General features: G+C 36.7%; 1 long non-coding RNA gene across 1 annotated transcript in view; it reads left to right on the plus strand.

Annotated features, from left to right (window-relative positions):
• Positions 1 to 7,975: 7,975 nt before the first annotated feature.
• The window catches only part of LOC137636892 (uncharacterized), a 31,168-nt gene continuing 13,934 nt past the window's right edge, over positions 7,976 to 25,209 (plus strand). The window contains exons 1-2 of the long non-coding RNA XR_011043272.1: positions 7,976 to 8,095; positions 12,486 to 12,706. This is a non-coding gene — a long non-coding RNA (uncharacterized lncRNA). The remainder of the gene's footprint in view (positions 8,096 to 12,485; positions 12,707 to 25,209) is intronic.

Below are 25,209 nucleotides of genomic sequence, written 5' to 3' on the forward strand. Positions count from 1 at the left end.
TTTTTCCAAACTTCACCTGATGTTCACATATACTTCTCCAAAATCTTGTTTGCTTCCTTACATTGATGCTTACCCCAAAAGCTGAAAAATTTCCCTGTTTTCTTTCCTTTTAATAGGCTTAATAGCTATCTAGCTAGTACAGTGGTAGCGAGTTTGCCTAGCATTCGCATGGCGGCAGATGGATCCCCGCCCGGGACCGTGAGTTTAAGCTGTTTACTGGAGAGGCCACTGCTGTGGTTGGGCACTGTAGTTGGGGGTTAGGGCTTGCCCGGCTGACGTTCTGGTGAGCATCTATTCTGATGAACCTGGAACTCAAACCAGACACCTTTTAACCTTCAAGTGTCTAGTATAATATTGAGAGAATTAGACGGCGTGGGTTGGCCCACTGTCTTCTCTATCAGTCTGCATCGATCTAAAGAAAACTTCTACTGACATATTCTGCAGATGTTTTTTTCCTTGTTGTTAGCTTTATTTTGTAATCGTTCAATCTAGTTCAACTGGTGTGATCGTATTTTCTCTTCTGTAAAAAGAATTTCTTCAACGATCGATGATATTACATCTCCCAAAGCAATGACGTTTATGTACGTAATACTCTGTTTAATCTACTACGCTGCCATTGCCTCGGTATGTGTATCATCATTAAAAATTTATTCAAAAGTATTAGTTCTGACCGCGGAGGTAGCAGCAGTAGGGGATTCAGCATTATGAAGCTTCATCTGTGGTGGATAACGGGGGAGGGTAAGGGGCTGTGGCACCCCTAGCAGTACCAACTGAACTCGGTTGAGTCCCTTGTTAGGCTGGGAGGAACGTAGAGAGTAGAGGTCCCCTTTTTGTTTTTGTTTCTTTGTTGATGTCGGCTAACCCCCAAAATTGGGGGAAGTGCCTTGGTATATGTATGTATGTATTAGTTCTGATATGGAATGCTAAAATTAGTTTCAACATGTCTCAGTAATGAGAGTGGCATGGTTGATGTTAGTGTTGAGAAAAAGATGTTTGTTGTCATTCACAAATTCCACCCAGTTATGAAGTCCTTTCCTTCATGTGTACACAAACTGGAGGAATACGAAGAGTTCTAGTTGTTTCTCCGGGCTCATATAATTTTGTCTCTTGTTCCAAAAGCTTCGGGTTGTTGGAGATGGTTCTAAATGTTCCTATTCTCAAGTAACTAGGAACTAGTAACCAGGTTCTTCACTGAGAGACCTAGAATTATAGTTTCAAGACATAGGAAATTATCATTGCTGATCTGGTATTAAGGCTTGAGGTTGTAGTCAATTTCAAGTTGTATTGTTTGATTTGATCTCAATCTTATTTTTAGATTTTTGAACCTGTTTCTTTTTCAGGCAGGGTTGAAAAGAATTTGTGCTTTTGATCAAAATTTCTAACAGTAAATTTTTCCAAAAATATAATCCTTGAAATTGTGCTTTTGGTCAAAGTTATTAATAGTAAGTTTGTCCAAAAGCAGATGAATTCTTGAACTATTTATAGATCCATCCTGTTCTATTTAGGGTGAATCCTTTCAGTTTCATTTGAAGCTGGTTTGGGACAGACCAGGAAAGATCAGAAAACTGTATGGCAGGAAAGGAAAAAAAATATTTATGCCAGGAAAAATCCAAAATTAGTTTATGCTCTGATTAAGAAGTCTACAAAACTTTTGATCGGTGGGATGCTTATCAACATCTTTGAGTGTCACGCTAAATGTCTTGTGATGATGTCAGGATGAAATTAAAGTGTGTCATCATCTGTGGGGAACTTGGTCAATTGAAGTCACAGATACTAATAATGCTATTCAAGGTACTAGTTCTTTCAGAGGATCTACTGCAGGAATGGCGATAGATGTACACTGGCAGCATAGCAGCTTGAACATTTATAACATCAAGAAACAAGATGATCAAGTCGGAAACACATTAATTTTTCTGACTGAAGAACTTTTAATGTAAGATGAAGGATAAGGAGATCTGCCCGTGTCCCAGTTTACATATAAAAGGACTAGACGTTACATCAAATGTATGTGAACATAAGGAAACGTTAGAGATGGCAACTTGGTGAACAAGAAAATATCATCTATTTCTCTAGCTCAAGATCCTTAAAGTTTGGGCAGTGGATGGAATTTTTCAGTAATGGTGCAATATAGATATGTGATACATGTATTTGCCGAGATTTGTTTTGTAAAATCAATTCTATCTACCATGGCATATTCCCCAATTTTGTGAGGTAGCCTGGCAAGGGACCTAGCTGAGTTTGGTTGGTATTCCTAAGGTGCTACAGCCCACCCTTCCCTGTTTTCCACCGCAAATGTAGCTTCACATGCTGACTCACGTACTGCCGCTGCCTCAACGCCCACCAAGGTGACCTGACATAGTAGCGTGGCCTATTGAAACTGTGGCACAATCCGTCGCCATTCATTTATAGTAAAGAAATATTCCCCTCTTAATTTGAACCTATAGAAAAGATCTTTCAGACATTGACACACTTTATTTCATTCTTAGCATCAGCTTAAAGAGCAGGCTAGTTTTATGTTGCCGCAGTCCCCGTGGTCTTCAATATAAAGGTATCATGATTCCAGTGTTACTGGGTTTCAGAGCCAAAATTGTTCTCGAATAATGTTACCCATTTCATATCTTCGTACTCCTGTGTCCTGAGATGCAATCAAAGGGAGGGATGGGATATTTTCAGTTAACCCATCTGATGCTTATTCTCATGTTCCACTTCACTAAGGTTCATAGAAATACCTCAAGTTTCTATGGTTTCTTAAGACAAAAGTTATTATTCTTAATTGATAAAATTTGCGGTAAAGTTGTCCCTTTAGTTTATTGGTAAATTATGTAATGTTAAAGTAGCGTCAACTATTTTATTTTGTTTTGCAAGAAATGCTTTTTATGTTATAAATGTATTTAATGCAAAGGTCCTGGAGTTGATAAAATGCTTTGTATATTTTGTTAGGATGTTTCTGCAAGGCCTAAACTGAGTGATCATAGTCCTCTGCATTCTGCTTTGACTACCAATCTTTGTTGTCTAATTCTTTTAATAAATTTCCTGACAACTGATTGCCAATAATTTGGAACTTGTATATTTATATATAGCTAAGCTAGAACTCTAATTGTAAAAGTGGGATGCTATAAGTTCAAGGGCTCCAACAAGGGAAATATCCCAGTGAGGAAAGGAAATAAGGAAACATAGAATAGTATGCCTGGGTGTACCCTCAAGCAAGAGAAAAATAACCCAAGACCATAGAAAACCATTGTACAAAGGCTATGGCACTTCCCAAGACTAGAGTACAATACAGCGGTTTAGTTTTAGAGTATCCTTCTGAAGAACTGTTTACCATAGCTAAAGAGTCTTTTCTAACCTTACCAAAAGGAAAGTAGCTACTGAACAATTACAGTACAGTAGTTAACCCCTTGAGTGAAGAAGAATTATTTGGTTATCTTAGTGTTGTCAGGTGTATGAGGAGAGAGGAGAATTTGTAAAGAATAGGCCAGACTATTCAGTGTATGTGTAGGCAAAGAAAATTGAGCCATAACCAAAAGGGAATCTATTGTAACACTCTCTGGCCAGTCAAAGAACCCAATAACTCTCCAACGGTAGTTTCTCAATGGGTGGATGGTGCCTTGGCCAGCCTACTACCTACAGGTACGCAATTCTTCTTGTGCAAATGAAGCCTAGAGCAAGTTGCAAAAAGGCATCATAAAATTTTCTGGTGTTACATTGCCATCCTTCTGTAGTGGAAGTCAAGGCTTGCATTTGTTAGCATGGCTATTTAATTTAAACTGTCATCTTCCTACGTAAAGTAAAGCATAGCAGTTTTTCACGTCATTAGGCATTTTCTTCAATGGTAGGCTACCTATTGAAAACAACCCTGTCTTCGTAATGTGTTGGACTGGGGTTTGAGATCAGTGCAACATTGATAGTTTCTTGTAGTGTGTATAACCTCGCTACCTTTGTGAGGTAGGTATATGTGGTTTGAAGGGTGTCTATAGGTCTGCCTGCTGTGTTAAAAGCAGCCATTGTCTGGCCCTCCCCTGTCCTAGCTTGGGTGGAGAGGGAGCTTGGACACTGATCATATGTATATAAGGTCAGTCTCTAGGGCATTGTCACTGTCCCTTGCTTCTTCCATTCATGAGCGAGACCTTTAAAGAACGGTAGCCATCAAACCATCACTCAATGCTGGTGTCTGCAACATTTTCTGCTATGATGAACACAAGCTTTAGGTATAACGGTAAGTGGATTCATCAAAAGATGGTGGTTCCTTGTTCAATGCAAAGTACAGCCATCAACCTTCCTAAATCATTCACATTTTTAATCATACAGGTATTTAAAAATGGCTAGGCCTACTGATATACATGAGGAGTTTGAAATTCTAAATCTTTTGGGGGTGATGTTTAATGTCCAGTAGTTCACCTCCTCATTCCAGTGGATGTCGTTTGTTCTTAGAATTAATTTTAAATGTCAAGAAAATTCCAAAATTAAGAGAGTCGGCAATGTGATTTACATGTTGCCTGATGCATGTCCGTACCCTACGTATTTGGATGTCCTTTTTTTTAAATTATTAAATCTATCATATTCAATCTTGTCTTCTTTATTATTACTGCTTCCTTAGTGTTAAGTCCACCTATTATTATTATTATTATTATTATTATTATTATTATTAGCTATGCTACAGCCCAAGCTGGAAAAGGAAGGATTCTATAAGCCGAAGAGCTCCAACAAGGAAAATAGCCCAGTAAGGAAAGAAAACAAGAAAATAAATAAACTACAAGATAAGTAAGTAACAATTAATATGATATATTTTAAAAACAGTAACAAAATTAAAAAAAAACATCTTTCATATATAAACTAGAAAAGCTTGAAAAAAAACAAGAAGAGAAAGAAGATAATAGTTTGCCCGAGTGTATGCTCAGGCAAGAGAACTTTGAAACCTCTTCTGCCATTAGGCTACTACAGTATAGCCCTACTGTATATGCTGATGTGGCACAATCATTAATGTTCAAAATTGAAATTAACTATTCTAATGAAGCTTGAGGTTCATCTTGTGTTTGCCAGCTATCATTATCAAATGCTACATTCACAATTATAGCAATACATCAATATATATTTATTATTATTATTATTATTACTATCCAAGCTACAACCCTAATTGGAAAAGCAAGATGCTATAAGCCCAGGGGCTCCAATAGGGAAAAATAGCCCAGTGAGGAAAGGAAATAAGGAAATAAATAACTGAAGAGAACAAATTAACAATAAATCATTCTAAAAAAAGTAATGTCAAAAGAGATATATCATATATAAACTATTAACAATGTCAACAACAAATATGTTATATATAAACTATAAAAAGACTCATGTCCGCCTGGTCAACAAAAAAGCATTTGCTCCAACTTTGAAGTTCTACTGATTCAACAACCCGATTAGGAAGATCATTCCACAACTTGGTAACAGCTGGAATAAAACTTCTAGAGTACTGCGTAGTATTGAGTCTTATGATGGAGAAGGCCTGGGTATTAGAATTAACTGCCTGCCTAGTATTACGAACAGGATAGAATTGTCCAGGGAGATCTGAATGTAAAGGATGGTCAGAGTTATGAAAAATCTTATGCAACATGCATAATGAACTAATTGATCGACGGTGCCAGAGATTAATATCTAGATCAGGAATAAGAAATTTAATAGACCGTAATTTTCTGTCCAACAAATTAAGATGAGAATCAGCAGCTGAAGACCAGACAGGAGAACAATACTCAAAACAAGGTAGAATAAAAGAATTAAAACACTTCTTCAGAATAGATTGATCACCGAATATCTTAAAAGACTTTCTCAATAAGCCAATTTTTTGTGCAATTGAAGAAGACACAGACCTTATATGTTTCTCAAAAGTAAATTTGCTGTCAAGAATCACGCCTAAAATTTTGAAAGAGTCATACAAATTTAAAGAAACATTATCAATACTGAGATCCGGATGTTGAGGAGCCACCGTCCTTGACCTACTTACAATCATACTTTGAGTTTTGTTAGGATTCAACTTCATACCCCATAATTTGCACCATGCACTAATTTTAGCTAAATCTCTATTAAGGGATTCACCAACCCCAGATCTACATTCAGGGGATGGAATTGATGCAAAGAGAGTAGCATCATCTGCATATGCAACAAGCTTATTTTCTAGGCCAAACCACATGTCATGTGTATATAGTATGAAAAGTAATGGGCCAAGAACACTACCCTGTGGAACACCGGATATCACATTCCTATACTCACTATGGTGCCCATCAACAACATTTGTTATATTGGCATCATGGGTATTATGCAACTCTTCTAGGAGAAGAAAATTCCAAAATAAAACCATTGTTCTCTAGTATTGGGTAGTGTCATAGCCTCTGTACCATGGTCTTCTTCCACTGGCTTGGGTTAGAGTTCTCTTGCTTGAGGGTACACTCGGGCACACTGTTCTATCTAGTTTCTCTTCCTCTTGTTTTGTTAAAGTTTTTTATAGTTTATATAGAAGATATTTATTGTAATGTTATTATTCTTAAAATATTTTATTTTTCCTTGTTTCCTTTCCTCACTGGGCTATTTTCCCTGTTGGGGCCCCTGGGCTTATAGCATCCTGCTTTTCAACTAGGGTTGTAGCTTAGCATTTAATAATAATAATAATAATAATAATAATAATAATTCCTTCATTTCAAAACTCCTCCATTCACCCAGTGTGAACTTGGCAACAAATACATCACAAAGGATATAGTTACATCGTTTAACTGCTTATTTAATCCGTCAAAACTATTATAAGGGTATTTACATAACATCTCCCTTCATTTAAAAGATAAATGTTTGTAAAGATAGTTAAACAAACATAGGCTAATACTGGTTTACATGAAGTCTATAGGCTAACTATAAGTGAAGCCTTTGTATATTAGCGGCCAGTTCCTCCCACGTGTATAAGAATGGATACCAGCTTACCTAAACGTCCTACCCCCTAACCTAACCTACATGCCATGTCCTTACTTGCCTAATAGGGGTTACCACCCCCCCCGCCCCTGTGATCCCCTTTATACTGCTGTATTCTTAGCCATCATCCTACATACAGGTGGCCGCTAATATACATACACCCTCTATAAATCCTAGTTTGTGGTGATAGTTTAACTATTCTCAAGTGAATCTTACTAATTTTGTACCATACAACTATATAAGTTATGGAAGATAATATTCCTAAGGGCATTAACTCATAAATTTGCTATGAGAACTTTATAACAAGGAAAAAAAAAAAATTTCTTGCTGGTTAAATATATCATAGTTACCCTTAAATAAAGTTTTCTCTAAATAAAAAGTCGCACCGTTTTCTTTTCTTTAAGCCCGCCGATTCAGGGGTAACTTGATTGTATATTTCACTCGTATACTGTATATCTATTAAATATTAAATTATATTCATACTAATATCTTATGAACTCCTATTATAATTGAATTAATCTATTGGAAGAATTTTTAAATATATCCTAAGCAAAATACTATAATTTTAGCCGATGAAAAAGCTATAGAAAGCAGGCTATGGTGGAGGTCTCCGATTGAATAAAGCAATTCTTTAACCAGGGGGACAACTTGTTGAGAATTTGTCCCCAAATCTGAGAATTTCTAGAGGTTTTAGGGGACATCTAGATTGGGAATTCTTATACATCTGGTAACTGTAAAACACTACCTAAATACTCATGAATAATTCAGTCTTCAATGAGATTAATTACAATTATAATTTGATTAATATATCTTTCATAGTACAAACTGAAATCAGAACACACATTGGTTATTAAAAACTGAATTTTACTGTTTGTGGTTTCAAAAATACCATAATTAAAAGTAAATACAGAATATATTATAATCATAGAAGATACAAGAGTACATAGTATACAGTATTTAGTAGGCTACAGATTTAATTGCGTTGAAAAATGCCTGGAGAAATTACTTCTGGTCTAGGGAACTTTTAGGGAGTGTCTAGGGATGTTCCTGACTGTATAGACAGTAGAAGAAGGTTCATTCCTCTCCCAGACACAGGGAGAGGAAGAAGGAATTGTATTTTAACTTGTGATTGTGTGAAGAATGAAGGATTTAAGGGGTAAGGAGAGACACATTTTACAAGGTTTATTTCTTTTTATTATGTTCTCGCTATTGTTTTATTACTTACAATACTTTCGATTCTAATATATTATGTGTTGTAGGTTTCCATGATTGATAGCAAACCATCGAATTTCTGTAAGGGTCTTTTAATGGCGAAGAATTTTTCATGAAAAGACATTTCTCGAAATGCTCTTTTTAGCGTGTGGTGGTGATCCGATTGTCAGTGAAAATGTGAAAAGTTGTTAGATGAGTTTTTTTTCTAGATGTGACTTTTAACTTTCTAATTAACAAATAGGACGGTGTATAACTAGCTGTGTAGTTTGAGTTCTAGGTAGGCATACTGTAATCACCTATAATTGTAGTTGTCCCTGTAAAAAATGAATGGGGATATTAACAATGCCGATAGCCGTAGGCCTAGATTTTAGATTCCAAATCAAATGTTCATATTACCTATTTTCTATGGATTTTTTGTTCCCATGGTTGAAATAGAGTGTAGTAGCCTTTTGATATCTGCTCAATGTTTTATCAAAAATGGCAGAACTTTTTAATCACATACTTTGATTTAATCTGGTAAGAAATTTGTTAAAAGATTCTTTTCACACTTTTAAATTTGTGAATGTGACGATTGTGATTAGATAGTGTGGAAATTGTGTGATTAGGGCAATTTATTGGCATTGAAGAAGTTTCATTAGGAACCGAGAGTAAAGTTATTTTGCTTTAATAAACTACCATTGTCTCACTTTACATTATTTTGATAACTAGCAGTATCAGCCACGCCCACCAATTAAGCAGCTACTTCCAGATTCTCTCTCTCTCTCTCTCTCTCTCTCTCTCTCTCTCTCTCTCTCTCTCTCTCTCTCTCTCTATAAATACGGGAAGCAGTAAGCATCAAATCCACTGAAATATTAAGTATTCGGAAGTGTTTCCCAAGATATAAATTATTTGTAAGTTTAGACTAAGTCAGCCTCATGTCATCTCATCACGTGCAATTGCACAGAAGTGGTTGGTAGAATAAAGGCTTAATTTTGATATTTAAGGGACTCTCTATACCACCAATACATTGAAATTCAGTTTAAATCAAAGTAGGAAATTACCCTGATAAAAGCCCAAGTAGAAACACGGCTTTTTATTTAGATTTTTAGAAGATAAACTTGGAAAACCTTTTATTTAGAGAGACTATTTTGTATGCAACTCTTTTTTTTCTCATATTCCAATAGCAGACGTTTAATTACCTCATTAGTAATGACCAATTAGCTCTTACTGTAAGGGGGTGTGTGGTTCCTTGCCTGTTTTTCGACCAACCAGGCAGAACTGGTTTTCTGCATATTTGACTTTCGTTTAAGAGAACGGACCTACTCGTCAGGGAATTTTCAAAAGAATATCCGTTTTTAATCTGAAGATGGTAAGCATTATTTAGTAATTAATACTAAGTCTTCGTATAGTATTAAGGTAAAAAGTTGAATTTGTTTTGCATTAATTAATTTTATTACTAAATGATTACTTTATGGCTTGGGCAATTTGAATCAAAGGCCTGTTTTTCTCTGTAATAATTATCAGCACAAATATTTTGACTTTTGTAGTGATTATAAAGGATCATTTTTGTTTTTAACCATGATAAAATGAGTGGAGATGCTTCAACAATTATAATTATAATCTCATGGAGTACATATTTTAATGACTTTTAATTGTTCACATTTGAAATTGTGGTAAAGAACGACTCAAAATGGTTGAGCATTGGTTCCACAATCGTGTAACGTAGACTGTAACATCATACAGCAGTGGCAATCTTATTTAAAGTTACAATTTACGTATCAAATTCCAAATTACTTAATTGTTACATCATTTTTGCCTTTCTAGGTGACATAGACACTCTTGTATGAGTTGCTCATCTATCAATAATAAAGACTTTTCTAAATATTAATATTAATGTATCTTGTGTATGAGTAATGTTTTTATTTGTGTGTGGTGAGAAATGTATTTATCCAGCGACAGTAAATGGCTTCTCATACAGTAGGGTCCATACATGAACTTTACTTAAAGGGTGTTTTTCTGGTCTGTCACACACAGGGCCTATGGCTACAATATCAGTTCATCGTGTACCTATTCTAAGGTATTTAGCATATCTCACATGTAGTGTTTATTGCCAAATGCTTTCGTTTGAAATGAGGTAATAATAATATAGTATTCATCTTAGATTTATTCAAATGTAGATTTTTACTATTAGTTTTCACATGTTGGTTACAGAATCGTAAGAAGTTAGGACGAATTTCTTGAGAAAATATTTTTGGGAAAGCATTTATTGATACGTCTTATTGTGTATTAAACCTTCATCAATATTTTAATATCATTCACTAGTGTGCAGACGTAATCAAAGCATTAGTTAATGAACTAAACTCTTACTGTAAGGGGGTGGAGAGGTCCCTAGTCTGTTTTTCGACCAGTCAGGCAAAAGTGGTTTTCAACATATTTGCTCTTCGTTAAGAACACGGCCTTTCTCGTTGTCAGTGATTTTTTTAAATTGTTTTTTAATCCGAAAATAGGAAGCCTTATTCAGGTTAATGTAAAAGTAATAAATTAATTTTGTTTTGCATGTATTAACTTTTGAATGATAAAGGGTGAGTAGTTTCATGTGCGGATTTCTAAAGGCAATGTCATTTTGATGAGACAAAACTGGTTATTAGTGATCAACAAGATTGCAAAAAGCGTCAATATTGTCCTTAATACTTCGTGGACTAAGTAACCTTGAATCGAAGGCGTGACCATAAACTTTTTATGTGTGTACTACATTTCATCTGTAACTAGTTTAGATTTTAGTTAATTTTGTGATCGTAGGAAATGGTAGTGTTTATTAAATAGTTTGCTAATTGATATAAAGGTATTTCCTATTTAAGGAGATATATTACTTGAATTGATCTACAATAATCAGCAATGAAAGTATTTTGACTTTTCTAAGGTAGTTATGAAGGACCAGTACTTCTGTAGGGTTTTAAATCTGAAAGTCTTTGTTGAGATGTTATAACAGTGGAGAGACCTTGACGTGGTGAAAGGGTTTGCGTATCGCCATGATGAACAAAGTTGTACTAGTCAGGGCCACCCATATTAGGTTGGTTTGCTGTGAGCTATCAGACTAAAGTCTTCTACCATCACCAATCTACAATTGGTCAGCTTGCTGAGGAAAAGACTGGTCCAACCCCAGGACAGGAATTAACATTATCTGAGGCCTTTGTCCTGCCGTGGACTAGAAACGGCTGTTGTTGTTGTTGTTGTTATAATCCAACTAAGTACAAATTCACAATGCACAGATATTGAGGTACTTAATAAAATTAATTTTCACAGTTCTCGCTTTGATGGGTGGTCGTTAAAGGTTAAGGAAATAGTTAATGAGATGGTTAATTTGATAGTCTTTTGTTGACTAGCAATGCAAGAGCCTGTGACCTACGTAAGATGGGGGAATAATAACTGCACCTGAGCCAGATTGTCTAGAAAATTCGAGAGAGAGAGAGAGAGAGAGAGAGAGAGAGAGAGAGAGAGAGAGAGAGAGAAAGGTCCCTTCGAAGCTAGATAATGCAAATTTTCATGATTATGTACTAAAATGAACTCCAAAAAACAGTTTGCAGTCCTCGAACCCTTCCCCATATCAAACAGTTAGAGAGAGAGAGAGAGAGAGAGAGAGAGAGAGAGAGAGAGAGAGATGTTCCCTTCGAAAGCTAAGCAATGCAAATTTTCATGATTTTGTACTGGAATTAAATAAAAAAAAAACAGTTCGCAGTCCTCAAACCCTTCCCCATATCAAACAGCTAGAGAGAGAGAGAGAGAGAGAGAGAGAGAGAGAGAGAGAGGGCCTTATTTACGTTTTCGTTCGTATTAATTCACAAATCTATTCCATAACACTTAAAATATTGATGCTTTATGTAGCTTATACTGACATTTAACTCATTGGTAATTTATGTATAGTGCTTTTTAAACATTACTATATTCCTGCTACTAAGGATACAATATGATACTTATCAAATTTTTATATACGAGGTAACTATTGACAATGAACTTTCTAGAAATTGCAGAGCCCTGCACCTTGTGGCTAACGAGGAACAGGAAACCTGCTTGTTGCAGTAGTAGTAAAAAAGTTAGAAGTAAATTGATAAAATAACTTTAAAAGTTTTGTTTTGGGAAATGAGTTTCCAAATGCATTTGCTTCCCAATTTTTTATTTCTAATAATCATTCAGTTACTGATGCTGTAACAAATTCTCTCTCTCTCTCTCTCTCTCTCTCTCTCTCTCTCTCTCTCTCTCTCTCTCTCTCATAATACTATAAATGTTATTGTATATGGAATGACTGATTATATTGATGGATAAAATGACCAGAATATTAATTCATTTTCTTTTTTCAGAGGTTGGACACACTAGTCAAGAAGATAGAAGATGTGAATCTTTCGGGGCGTATCTCAAATGTCCCTTCTGAAGACCACAAGACTCTAGAGCAAGATTATCATCATCATCATCATGCAGGAGCTATATCCCAAAGGAGATTGGCAATCATGGCTGGCCATTCCTCTCTCTGTCCGGCTCTCTGCAGCAACCAAACTGTAGATATACACTGCATTAATTATAGGTAAGTGGTTAACTAAATAAGATATTTTTTGAGTGTGTGAGAACATTTAAAGTCGAACCTTCCTACTTTTCAGGCTGTTGGAGGATCATTCAGTCTTAAATAACTTTTTGATACTAAATTTCATGATGTTTTGGTTAAATTCTTCCTGCCAGTCCCAATGTACATCCTGTGTCTATAGAACAAATTATTATTATTATTATTATTATTATTATTATTATTATTATTATTATTATTATTATTATTATTATTAGTAGTAGTAGTAGTAGTAGTAGTAGTAGTTAAGCTACAACCATAGTTGGAAAAGCTAGATGCTACAATCACGAGGGCTCCAACACGGAAAAATAGTCCAGTGAGGAAAGGAAATAAGAAAATAAGTAAACGATATAAGAAGTAATGACCACTTAAAATGAAATATTTTAAAAACATTAACATCATTAAAACAGGTTTTATTTTTGCATTCTGTGCTCGCTCTCTCTCTCTCTCTCTCCTCTCTCTCTCTCTCTCTCTCTCTCTCTCTCTCTACTAGTAATATACATTCATTTGCTTGTAGTATGAACAATTCTATTCTAACTTATCCTGGCTTATGTCTCCGGCTTATGTCTCGTCTCACATTTTCACAGACATCTCAATAAGTACTTCCCAAAATATCAACACGGCCACTTTTTTTTTTTTTTTACGTTTACGAACTTTATCCAAACTTTTTTTAATTGTTCTCAGTTTATAAAATTGTCCTTTAAGTATGCAACCAATTCCCACTACTTACATATTAATTTTGTATTAATTTTCAATCTGGTCTTCATTGCACATTTCAAACACAACTTAAATGTTCTTCCTTTTAACATACTGTTCCTCCTTCCTTCCTTTTCTTTCTTTCTTACTTTCTTTTTTCCTTCCTTCCTTGCTTCCTTTCTTTTACTTACTTTCTATCTTTCTTTCTTCCTTTTTATAGTATCTCAAGCATCATTTGATATCCATGGCTTTCTCCTTGTAACTTTATGTCCCAAAACTTCACTACCAAATGACTGATATAAGTTCTTAATATCACACCATTCTTCATTAATTGTCTGTTCTTCGTCTCTTGAAATCTCTAAGACTGCAAATTGATTCCTACATTCAATTTCAAAGGTTTTTCTGAGCTCACCTTCTAGAAGCTTAGTTGTATCTCTTTCTCCTCTCTCTTCTCTGTCTGCATCTTTTCCCACTTCTATGTGGGGTCGATGTTTCTGGCCAGCTTTCTCCATCTACCTCTGTCCCACACCTCATCACCTTTTAATCCCTTTGATCGAAGGTCATCCTTGATACAATCCTTCCACCTTCGCTTTGGTCTCCCTCTCCTTCGCATTCCTTGTACCTCCTGTTTTGATGTTGTCATTGTTTTTAAAAATATTTCATTTCAATTATTCATTTCCTTATTTCCTTTCCTCACTGGGCTATTTTACCCAGTTGGAGCTCTTGGGCTTATAGCATCTTGCTTTTCCAACTAGGGTTGTAGCTTATCTAGTAATAATAATAATAATAATAATAATAATTGACCATTGTAGTTTCAAGATACTGTTAAAAATTTGCAATAAAAAACAGTAAATGCCCGGAAATATTTATTCCAGGTTTTTTACCGTTTTAATGTTGGATACATTGACGCAAAGGAGTGATATTACGGTCACCAACCCGTAAAAGATAATAACAGAGTAGGGTAAAAAATAAGAGTTACCTATATTTTACATGCAAGGCTACACCAGCGAATTTTCTTGGCTCGTCAATCCATCGTCTTATTTACCTCCCCCTGCTTCGTTTGCTATCTGGAGGGACCCATGCAGTTATTCTTAATGTCCATCCAATATCTGTCATTCTCATTAATATTGTCACTACTACTGTATAAGGGTTTCGCCCTTACCAAAAGGCTCATCAGGTGGGTTTTGCCTACTTCTACTTTCAAGGTGAAATAGTTGCAGTCTTGGTTCCCACGACCCTCCTCAGCGCTCAACAGAAACCACAGTTCTATAATGCCAGTGGGACACAGTATATTAGAAGTCAGACTTGTTTTTTCTGCATTTGTTCACCAGACAAAGAAACAGTACAAGTGAATCTTTATCAAGGAACAATGCATACTAGAACAACTGTGGCTTTTTCCTTCTGATGAGTCCATCTTGTAGAATATTCCCTTTAGATATGGAAGACCAGAATCAACTTGGCTTCGACTGTCTGTCTCAATGTGTTTCAATCTAGATAGTTACCATACCCTAGTTCGGACACTTCTCTTCCATTATTTTAGTACAAGGAATCTTCTACTAGGGACACAACTTATTAGAAGAAATCAGCCTTGTTTTTTCTGCATTTGTTCACCTGACATAGAAACAGTACAAGTGAATCTTTATCAAGGAACAATGCATACTAGAACAACTGTGGCTTTTTCCTTCTGCTGAGTCCACCTTGTAGAATATTCCCTTTAGATATGGAAGACCAGAATCAACTTGGCTTCGACTGTCTCTCTCAATGTGTTTCAATCTAGATAGTTACCATACCCTAGTTCGGGCACTTCTCTTCCACTATTCTAGTACAAGGAATTTTCTACTAGGGACACAACTTACTAGAAGAAATCAGCCTTGTTTTTTCTGCATTTGTTCACCTGACAAAGAAACAGTACAAGTGAATCTTTATCAAGGAACAATGCATACTAGAACAACTGTGGCTTTTTCCCTCTGCTGAGTCCATCTTGTAGAATATTCCCTTCAGATATGGAAGACCAAAATCAACTTGGCTTCGAATGTGTGTCTCAATGTCTCAAACTTGATGGCTACCATACTCTAGTTCTGGCACTTCTCTTCCACTATTCTAGTACAAGAAATCTTCTACTAGGGACACAACTTACTGGAAGAAATCAGCCTTGTTTTTTCTGCATTTGTTCACCTGACAAAGAAACAGTACAAGTGAATCTTTATCAAGGAACAATGCATACTAGAACAACTGTGGCTTTTTCCCTCTGCTGAGTCCATCTTGTAGAATATTCCCTTCAGATATGGAAGACCAAAATCAACTTGGCTTCGAATGTGTGTCTCAATGTCTCAAACTAGATGGCTACCATACTCTAGTTCGGGCACTTCTCTTCCACTATTCTAGTACAAGGAATCTTCTACTAGGGACACAACTTACTAGAAGAAATCAGCCTTGTTTTTTCTGCATTTGTTCACCTGACAAAGAAACAGTACAAGTGAATCTTTATCAAGGAACAATGCATACTAGAACAGCTGTGGCTTTTTCCCTCTACTGAGTCCATCTTGTAGAATATTCCCTTTAGATATGGAAGACCAGAATCAACTTGGCTTCGACTGTCTCTCTCAATGTGTTTCAATCTAGATAGTTACCATACCCTAGTTCGGACACTTCTCTTCCATTATTCTAGTACAAGGAATCTTCTACTAGGGACACAACTTATTAGAAGAAATCAGCCTGGTTTTTTCTGCATTTGTTCACCTGACAAAGAAACAGTACAAGTGAATCTTTATCAAGGAACAATGCATACTAGAACAACTGTGGCCTTTTCCCTCTGCTGAGTCAATCTTGTAGAATATTTCCTTTAGATATGGAAGACCAGAATCAACTTGGCTTAGACTGTCTCTCTCAATGTGTTTCAATCTAGATGGCTACCATACTCTAGTTCGGGCACTTCTCTTCCACTATTCTAGTACAAGAAATCTTCTACTAGGGACACAACTTACTAGAAGAAATCAAACTTGTTTTTTTCTGCATTTGTTCACCTGACAAAGAAACAGTACAAGTGAATCTTTATCAAGGAACAATGCATACTAGAACAAGTGTAGCTTCTTCCCTCTGCTGAGTCCATCTTGTAGAATATTCCCTTTAGATATGGAAGACCAGAATCAACTTGGCTTCGACTGTCTCTCTCAATGTGTTTCAATCTAGATAGTTACCATACCCTAGTTCGGGCACTTCTCTTCCACTATTCTAGTACAAGGAATTTTCTACTAGGGACACAACTTACTAGAAGAAATCAGCCTTGTTTTTTCTGCATTTGTTCACCTGACAAAGAAACAGTACAAGTGAATCTTTATCAAGGAACAATGCATACTAGAACAACTGTGGCTTTTTCCCTCTGCTGAGCCCATCTTGTAGAATATCCCCTTTAGATATGGAAGACCAGAATCAACTTGGCTTCGACTGTCTCTCTCAATGTGTTTCAATCTAGATAGTTACCATACCCTAGTTCGGACACTTCTCTTCCATTATTTTAGTACAAGGAATCTTCTACTAGGGACACAACTTATTAGAAGAAATCAGCCTTGTTTTTTCTGCATTTGTTCACCTGACAAAGAAACAGTACAAGTGAATCTTTATCAAGGAACAATGCATACCAGAACAACTGTGGCTTTTTCCTTCTGCTGAGTCCATCTTGTAGAATATTCCCTTTAGATATGGAAGACCAGAATCAACTTGGCTTCGACTGTCTCTCTCTCAATGTTTCAATCTAGATGGTTACCATACCCTAGTTCAAGCACTTCTCTTCCATTATTCTAGTACAAGAAATCTTCTACTAGGGACACAACTTATTAGAAGAAATCAGCCTTGTTTTTTCTGCATTTGTTCACCTGACAAAGAAACAGTACAAGTGAATCTTTATCAAGGAACAATGCATACCAGAACAACTGTGGCTTTTTCCTTCTGCTGAGTCCATCTTGTAGAATATTCCCTTTAGATATGGAAGACCAGAATCAACTTGGCTTCGAATGTGTCTCTTAATGTCTCAATCTAGATGGTTACCATACCCTAATTCGGGCACTTCCCTTCCATTATTCTAGTACAAGGAATCTTCTACTAGGGACACAACTTACTAGAAGAAATCAGCCTTGTTTTTTCTGCATTTGTTCACCTGACAAAGAAACAGTAAAAGTGAATCTTTATCAAGGAACAATGCATATTAGAACAACTGTGGCTTTTTCCCTCTACTGAGTCCATCTTGTAGAATATTCCCTTTAGATATGGAAGACCAGAATCAACTTGGCTTCGACTCTCTCTCTCAATGTGTTTCAATCTAGATAGTTACCATACCCTAGTTCGGACACTCCTCTTCCATTATTCTAGTACAAGGAATCTTCTACTAGGGACACAACTTACTAGAAGAAATCAGCCTTGTTTTTTCTGCATTTGTTCACCTGACAAAGAAACAGTACAAGTGAATCTTTATCAAGGAACAATACATACTAGAACAACTGTGGCTTTTTCCCTCTGCTGAGTCCATCTTGTAGAATATTCCCTTTAGATATGGAAGACCAGAATCAACTTGACTTCGACTGTCTCTCTCATTGTGTTTCAATCTAGATGGTTACCATACCCTAGTTCGGGCACTTGTCTTCCATTATTCTAGTACAAGGAATCTTCTACTAGGGACACAACTTATTAGAAGAAATCAGCCTTGTTTTTTCTGCATTTGTTCACCTGACAAAGAAACAGTACAAGTGAATCTTTATCAAGGAACAATGCATACTAGAACAACTGTGGCTTTTTCCCTCTGCTGAGTCCATCTTGTAGAATATTCCCTTTAGATATGGAAGACCAGAATCAAACCTGCTTCGACTGTCTCTCTCAATGTGTTTCAATCTAGATGGTTACCATACCCTAGTTCGGGCACTTGTCTTCCATTATTCTAGTACAAGGAATCTTCTACTAGGGACACAACTTACTAGAAGAAATCAGCCTTGTTTTTTCTGCATTTGTTCACCTGACAAAGAAACAGTACAAGTGAATCTTTATCAAGGAACAATGCATACTAGAACAACTGTGGCTTTTTCCCTCTGCTGAGTCCATCTTGTAGAATATTCCCTTCAGATATGGAAGACCAAAATCAACTTGGCTTCGAATGTGTGTCTCAATGTCTCAAACTAGATGGCTACCATACTCTAGTTCGGGCACTTCTCTTCCACTATTCTAGTACAAGGAATCTTCTACTAGGGACACAACTTACTAGAAGAAATCAGCCTTGTTTTTTCTGCATTTGTTCACCTGACAAAGAAACAGTACAAGTGAATCTTTATCAAGGAACAATGCATACTAGAACAACTGTGGCTTTTTCCCTCTACTGAGTCCATCTTGTAGAATATTCCCTTTAGATATGGAAGACCAGAATCAACTTGGCTTCGACTGTCTCTCTCAATGTGTTTCAATCTAGATAGTTACCATACCCTAGTTCGGACACTTCTCTTCCATAATTCTAGTACAAGGAATCTTCTACTAGGGACACAACTTATTAGAAGAAATCAGCCTGGTTTTTTCTGCATTTGTTCACCTGACAAAGAAACAGTACAAGTGAATCTTTATCAAGGAACAATGCATACTAGAACAACTGTGGCTTTTTCCTTCTGCTGAGTCCATCTTGTAGAATATTCCCTTTAGATATGGAAGACCAGAATCAACTTGGCTTCGACTGTCTCTCTCAATGTGTTTCAATCTAGATGGTTACCATACCCTAGTTCGGGCACTTCTCTTCCATTATTCTAGTACAAGGAATCTTCTACTAGGGACACAACTTATTAGAAGAAATCAGCCTTGTTTTTTTTGCATTTGTTCACCTGACAAAGAAACAGTACAAGTGAATCTTTATCAAGGAACAATGCATACCAGAACAACTGTGGCTTTTTCCCTCTGCTGAGACCATCTTGTAGAATATTCCCTTTAGATATGGAAGACCAGAATCAACTTGGCTTCGACCGTCTCTCTCAATGTGTTTCAATCTAGATGGTTACCATACCCTAGTTCGGGCACTTCTCTTCCATTATTCTAGTACAAGGAATCTTCTACTAGGGACACAACTTATTAGAAGAAATCAGCCTTGTTTTTTCTGCATTTGTTCACCTGACAAAGAAACAGTACAAGTGAATCTTTATCAAGGAACAATGCATACTAGAACAACTGTGGCTTTTTCCCTCTGCTGAGTCCATCTTGTAGAATATTCCCTTTAGATATGGAAGACCAGAATCAACTTGGCTTCGACTGTCTCTCTCAATGTGTTTCAATCTAGATGGTTACCATATCCTAGTTCGGACACTTCTCTTCCATTATTCTAGTACAAGGAATCTTCTACTAGGGACACAACTTATTAGAAGAAATCAGCCTTGTTTTTTCTGCATTTGTTCACCTGACAAAGAAACAGTACAAGTGAATCTTTATCAAGGAACAATGCATACTAGAACAACTGTGGCTTTTTCCCTCTGCTGAGTCCATCTTGTAGAATATTCCCTTCAGATATGGAAGACCAAAATCAACTTGGCTTCGAATGTGTCTCAATGTCTCAAACTAGATGGCTACCATACTCTAGTTCTGGCACTTCTCTTCCACTATTCTAGTACAAGAAATCTTCTACTAGGGACACAACTTACTGGAAGAAATCAGCCTTGTTTTTTTTGCATTTGTTCACCTGACAAAGAAACAGTACAAGTGAATCTTTATCAAGGAACAATGCATACTAGAACAACTGTGGCTTTTTCCCTCTGCTGAGTCCATCTTGTAGAATATTCCCTTTAGATATGGAAGACCAGAATCAACTTGGCTTCGAATGTGTCTCTCAATGTCTCAATCTAGATGGCTACCATACTCTAGTTCGGGCACTTCTCTTCCACTATTCTAGTACAAGAAATCTTCTACTAGGGACACAACTTACTAGAAGAAATCAGCCTTGTTTTTTCTGCATTTGTTCACCTGACAAAGAAACAGTACAAGTGAATCTTTATCAAGGAACAATGCATACTAGAACAACTGTGGCTTTTTCCCTCTGCTGAGTCCATCTTGTAGAATATTCCCTTTAGATATGGAAGACCAGAATCAACTTGGCTTCGAATGTGTCTCTCAATGTCTCAATCTAGATGGCTGCCATACCCTAGTTCGGGCACTTCTCTTCCATTATTCTAGTACAAGGAATCTTCTACTAGGGACACAACTTATTAGAAGAAATCAGCCTTGTTTTTTCTGCATTTGTTCACCTGACAAAGAAACAGTACAATTGAATCTTTATCAAGGAACAATGCATACTAGAACAACTGTGGCTTTTTCCCTCTGCTGAGTCCATCTTGTAGAATATTCCCTTTAGATATGGAAGACCAGAATCAAACCTGCTTCGACTGTCTCTCTCAATGTGTTTCAATCTAGATGGTTACCATACCCTAGTTCGGGCACTTGTCTTCCATTATTCTAGTACAAGGAATCTTCTACTAGGGACACAACTTACTAGAAGAAATCAGCCTTGTTTTTTCTGCATTTGTTCACCTGACAAAGAAACAGTACAAGTGAATCTTTATCAAGGAACAATGCATACTAGAACAACTGTGGCTTTTTCCCTCTGCTGAGTCCATCTTGTAGAATATTCCCTTCAGATATGGAAGACCAAAATCAACTTGGCTTCGAATGTGTGTCTCAATGTCTCAAACTTGATGGCTACCATACTCTAGTTCTGGCACTTCTCTTCCACTATTCTAGTACAAGAAATCTTCTACTAGGGACACAACTTACTGGAAGAAATCAGCCTTGTTTTTTCTGCATTTGTTCACCTGACAAAGAAACAGTACAAGTGAATCTTTATCAAGGAACAATGCATACTAGAACAACTGTGGCTTTTTCCCTCTGCTGAGTCCATCTTGTAGAATATTCCCTTCAGATATGGAAGACCAAAATCAACTTGGCTTCGAATGTGTGTCTCAATGTCTCAAACTAGATGGCTACCATACTCTAGTTCGGGCACTTCTCTTCCACTATTCTAGTACAAGGAATCTTCTACTAGGGACACAACTTACTATAAGAAATCAGCCTTGTTTTTTCTGCATTTGTTCACCTGACAAAGAAACAGTACAAGTGAATCTTTATCAAGGAACAATGCATACTAGAACAACTGTGGCTTTTTCCCTCTACTGAGTCCATCTTGTAGAATATTCCCTTTAGATATGGAAGACCAGAATCAACTTGGCTTCGACTGTCTCTCTCAATGTGTTTCAATCTAGATAGTTACCATACCCTAGTTCGGACACTTCTCTTCCATTATTCTAGTACAAGGAATCTTCTACTAGGGACACAACTTATTAGAAGAAATCAGCCTGGTTTTTTCTGCATTTGTTCACCTGACAAAGAAACAGTACAAGTGAATCTTTATCAAGGAACAATGCATACTAGAACAACTGTGGCCTTTTCCCTCTGCTGAGTCAATCTTGTAGAATATTTCCTTTAGATATGGAAGACCAGAATCAACTTGGCTTAGACTGTCTCTCTCAATGTGTTTCAATCTAGATGGCTACCATACTCTAGTTCGGGCACTTCTCTTCCACTATTCTAGTACAAGAAATCTTCTACTAGGGACACAACTTACTAGAAGAAATCAAACTTGTTTTTTTCTGCATTTGTTCACCTGACAAAGAAACAGTACAGGTGAATCTTTATCAAGGAAGAATGCATACTAGAACAAGTGTAGCTTCTTCCCTCTGCTGAGTCCATCTTGTAGAATATTCCCTTTAGATATGGAAGACCAGAATCAACTTGGCTTCGACTGTCTCTCTCAATGTGTTTCAATCTAGATGGTTACCATACCCTAGTTCGGGCACTTCTCTTCCATTATTCTAGTACAAGGAATCTTCTACTAGGGACACAACTTATTAGAAGAAATCAGCCTTGTTTTTTCTGCATTTGTTCACCTGACAAAGAAACAGTACAAGTGAATCTTTATCAAGGAACAATGCATACTAGAACCACTGTGGCTTTTTCCTTCTGCTGAGTCCATCTTGTAGAATATTCCCTTTAGATATGGAAGACCAGAATCAACCTGGCTTTGACTGTGTCCTCAATGTGTTTCAATCTAGATGGTTACCATAACCTAGTTCGGACACTTCTCTTCCATTATTCTAGTACAAGGAATCTTCTACTAGGGACACAACTTATTAGAAGAAATCAGCCTTGTTTTTTCTGCATTTGTTCACCTGACAAAGAAACAGTACAAGTGAATCTTTATCAAGGAACAATGCATACTAGAACAACTGTGGCTTTTTCCCTCTGCTGAGTCCATCTTGTAGAATAATCCCTTTAGATATGGAAGACCAGAATCAACCTGGCTTTGACTGTGTCCTCAATGTGTTTCAATCTAGATGGTTACCATAACCTAGTTCGGGCACTTCTCTTCCACTATTCTAGTACAAGAAATCTTCTACTAGGGACACAACTTATTAGAAGAAATCAGCCTTGTTTTTTCTGCATTTGTTCACCAGACAAAGAAACAGTACAAGTGAATCTTTATCAAGGAACAATGCATACTAGAACAACTGTGGCTTTTTCCTTCTGCTGAGCCCATCTTGTAGAATATTCCCTTTAGATATGGAAGACCAGAATCAACTTGGCTTCGACTGTCTCTCTCAATATGTTTCAATCTAGATAGTTACCATACCCTAGTTCGGACACTTCTCTTCCATTATTTTAGTACAAGGAATCTTCTACTAGGGACACAACTTATTAGAAGAAATCAGCCTTGTTTTTTCTGCATTTGTTCACCTGACAAAGAAACAGTACAAGTGAATCTTTATCAAGGAACAATGCATACTAGAACAACTGTGGCTTTTTCCCTCTGCTGAGCCCATCTTGTAGAATATTCCCTTTAGATATGGAAGACCAGAATCAACTTGGCTTCGACTGTCTCTCTCAATATGTTTCAATCTAGATAGTTACCATACCCTAGTTCGGACACTTCTCTTCCATTATTTTAGTACAAGGAATCTTCTACTAGGGACACAACTTATTAGAAGAAATCAGCCTTGTTTTTTCTGCATTTGTTCACCTGACAAAGAAACAGTACAAGTGAATCTTTATCAAGGAACAATGCATACTAGAACAACTGTGGCTTTTTCCCTCTGCTGAGCCCATCTTGTAGAATATTCCCTTTAGATATGGAAGACCAGAATCAACTTGGCTTCGACTGTCTCTCTCAATATGTTTCAATCTAGATAGTTACCATACCCTAGTTCGGACACTTCTCTTCCATTATTTTAGTACAAGGAATCTTCTACTAGGGACACAACTTATTAGAAGAAATCAGCCTTGTTTTTTCTGCATTTGTTCACCTGACAAAGAAACAGTACAAGTGAATCTTTATCAAGGAACAATGCATACTAGAACAACTGTGGCTTTTTCCCTCTGCTGAGTCCATCTTGTAGAATATTCCCCTCAGATATGGAAGACCAAAATCAACTTGGCTTCGAATGTGTGTCTCAATGTCTCAAACTTGATGGCTACCATACTCTAGTTCTGGCACTTCTCTTCCACTATTCTAGTACAAGAAATCTTCTACTAGGGACACAACTTACTGGAAGAAATCAGCCTTGTTTTTTCTGCATTTGTTCACCTGACAAAGAAACAGTACAAGTGAATCTTTATCAAGGAACAATGCATACTAGAACAACTGTGGCTTTTTCCCTCTGCTGAGTCCATCTTGTAGAATATTCCCTTCAGATATGGAAGACCAAAATCAACTTGGCTTCGAATGTGTGTCTCAATGTCTCAAACTAGATGGCTACCATACTCTAGTTCGGGCACTTCTCTTCCACTATTCTAGTACAAGGAATCTTCTACTAGGGACACAACTTACTAGAAGAAATCAGCCTTGTTTTTTCTGCATTTGTTCACCTGACAAAGAAACAGTACAAGTGAATCTTTATCAAGGAACAATGCATACTAGAACAACTGTGGCTTTTTCCCTCTACTGAGTCCATCTTGTAGAATATTCCCTTTAGATATGGAAGACCAGAATCAACTTGGCTTCGACTGTCTCTCTCAATGTGTTTCAATCTAGATAGTTACCATACCCTAGTTCGGACACTTCTCTTCCATTATTCTAGTACAAGGAATCTTCTACTAGGGACACAACTTATTAGAAGAAATCAGCCTTGTTTTTTCTGCATTTGTTCACCTGACAAAGAAACAGTACAAGTGAATCTTTATCAAGGAACAATGCATACTAGAACAACTGTGGCTTTTTCCCTCTGCTGAATCCATCTTGTAGAATATTTCCTTTAGATATGGAAGACCAGAATCAACTTGGCTTCGACTGTCTCTCCCAATGTGTATCAATCTAGATAGTTACCATACCCTAGTTCGGACACTTCTCTTCCATTATTCTAGTACAAGGAATCTTCTACTAGGGACACAACTTACTAGAAGAAATCAGCCTTGTTTTTTCTGCATTTGTTCACCTGACAAAGAAACAGTACAAGTGAATCTTTATCAAGGAACAATGCATACTAGAACAACTGTGGCTTTTTCCCTCTGCTGAGTCCATCTTGTAGAATATTCCCTTTAGATATGGAAGACCAGAATCAACTTGGCTTCGACTGTCTCTCTATGTGTTTCAATCTAGATGGTTACCATATCCTAGTTTGGACACTTCTCTTCTGCAATTCTAGTACAAGAAATCTTCAACTAGGGACACAACTTATTAGAAGAAATCAGCCTTGTTTTTTTTGCATTTGTTCACC

This window comes from Palaemon carinicauda, chromosome 3, assembly GCF_036898095.1.
Source record: "Palaemon carinicauda isolate YSFRI2023 chromosome 3, ASM3689809v2, whole genome shotgun sequence".
Lineage (NCBI taxonomy): Eukaryota > Metazoa > Arthropoda > Malacostraca > Decapoda > Palaemonidae > Palaemon > Palaemon carinicauda.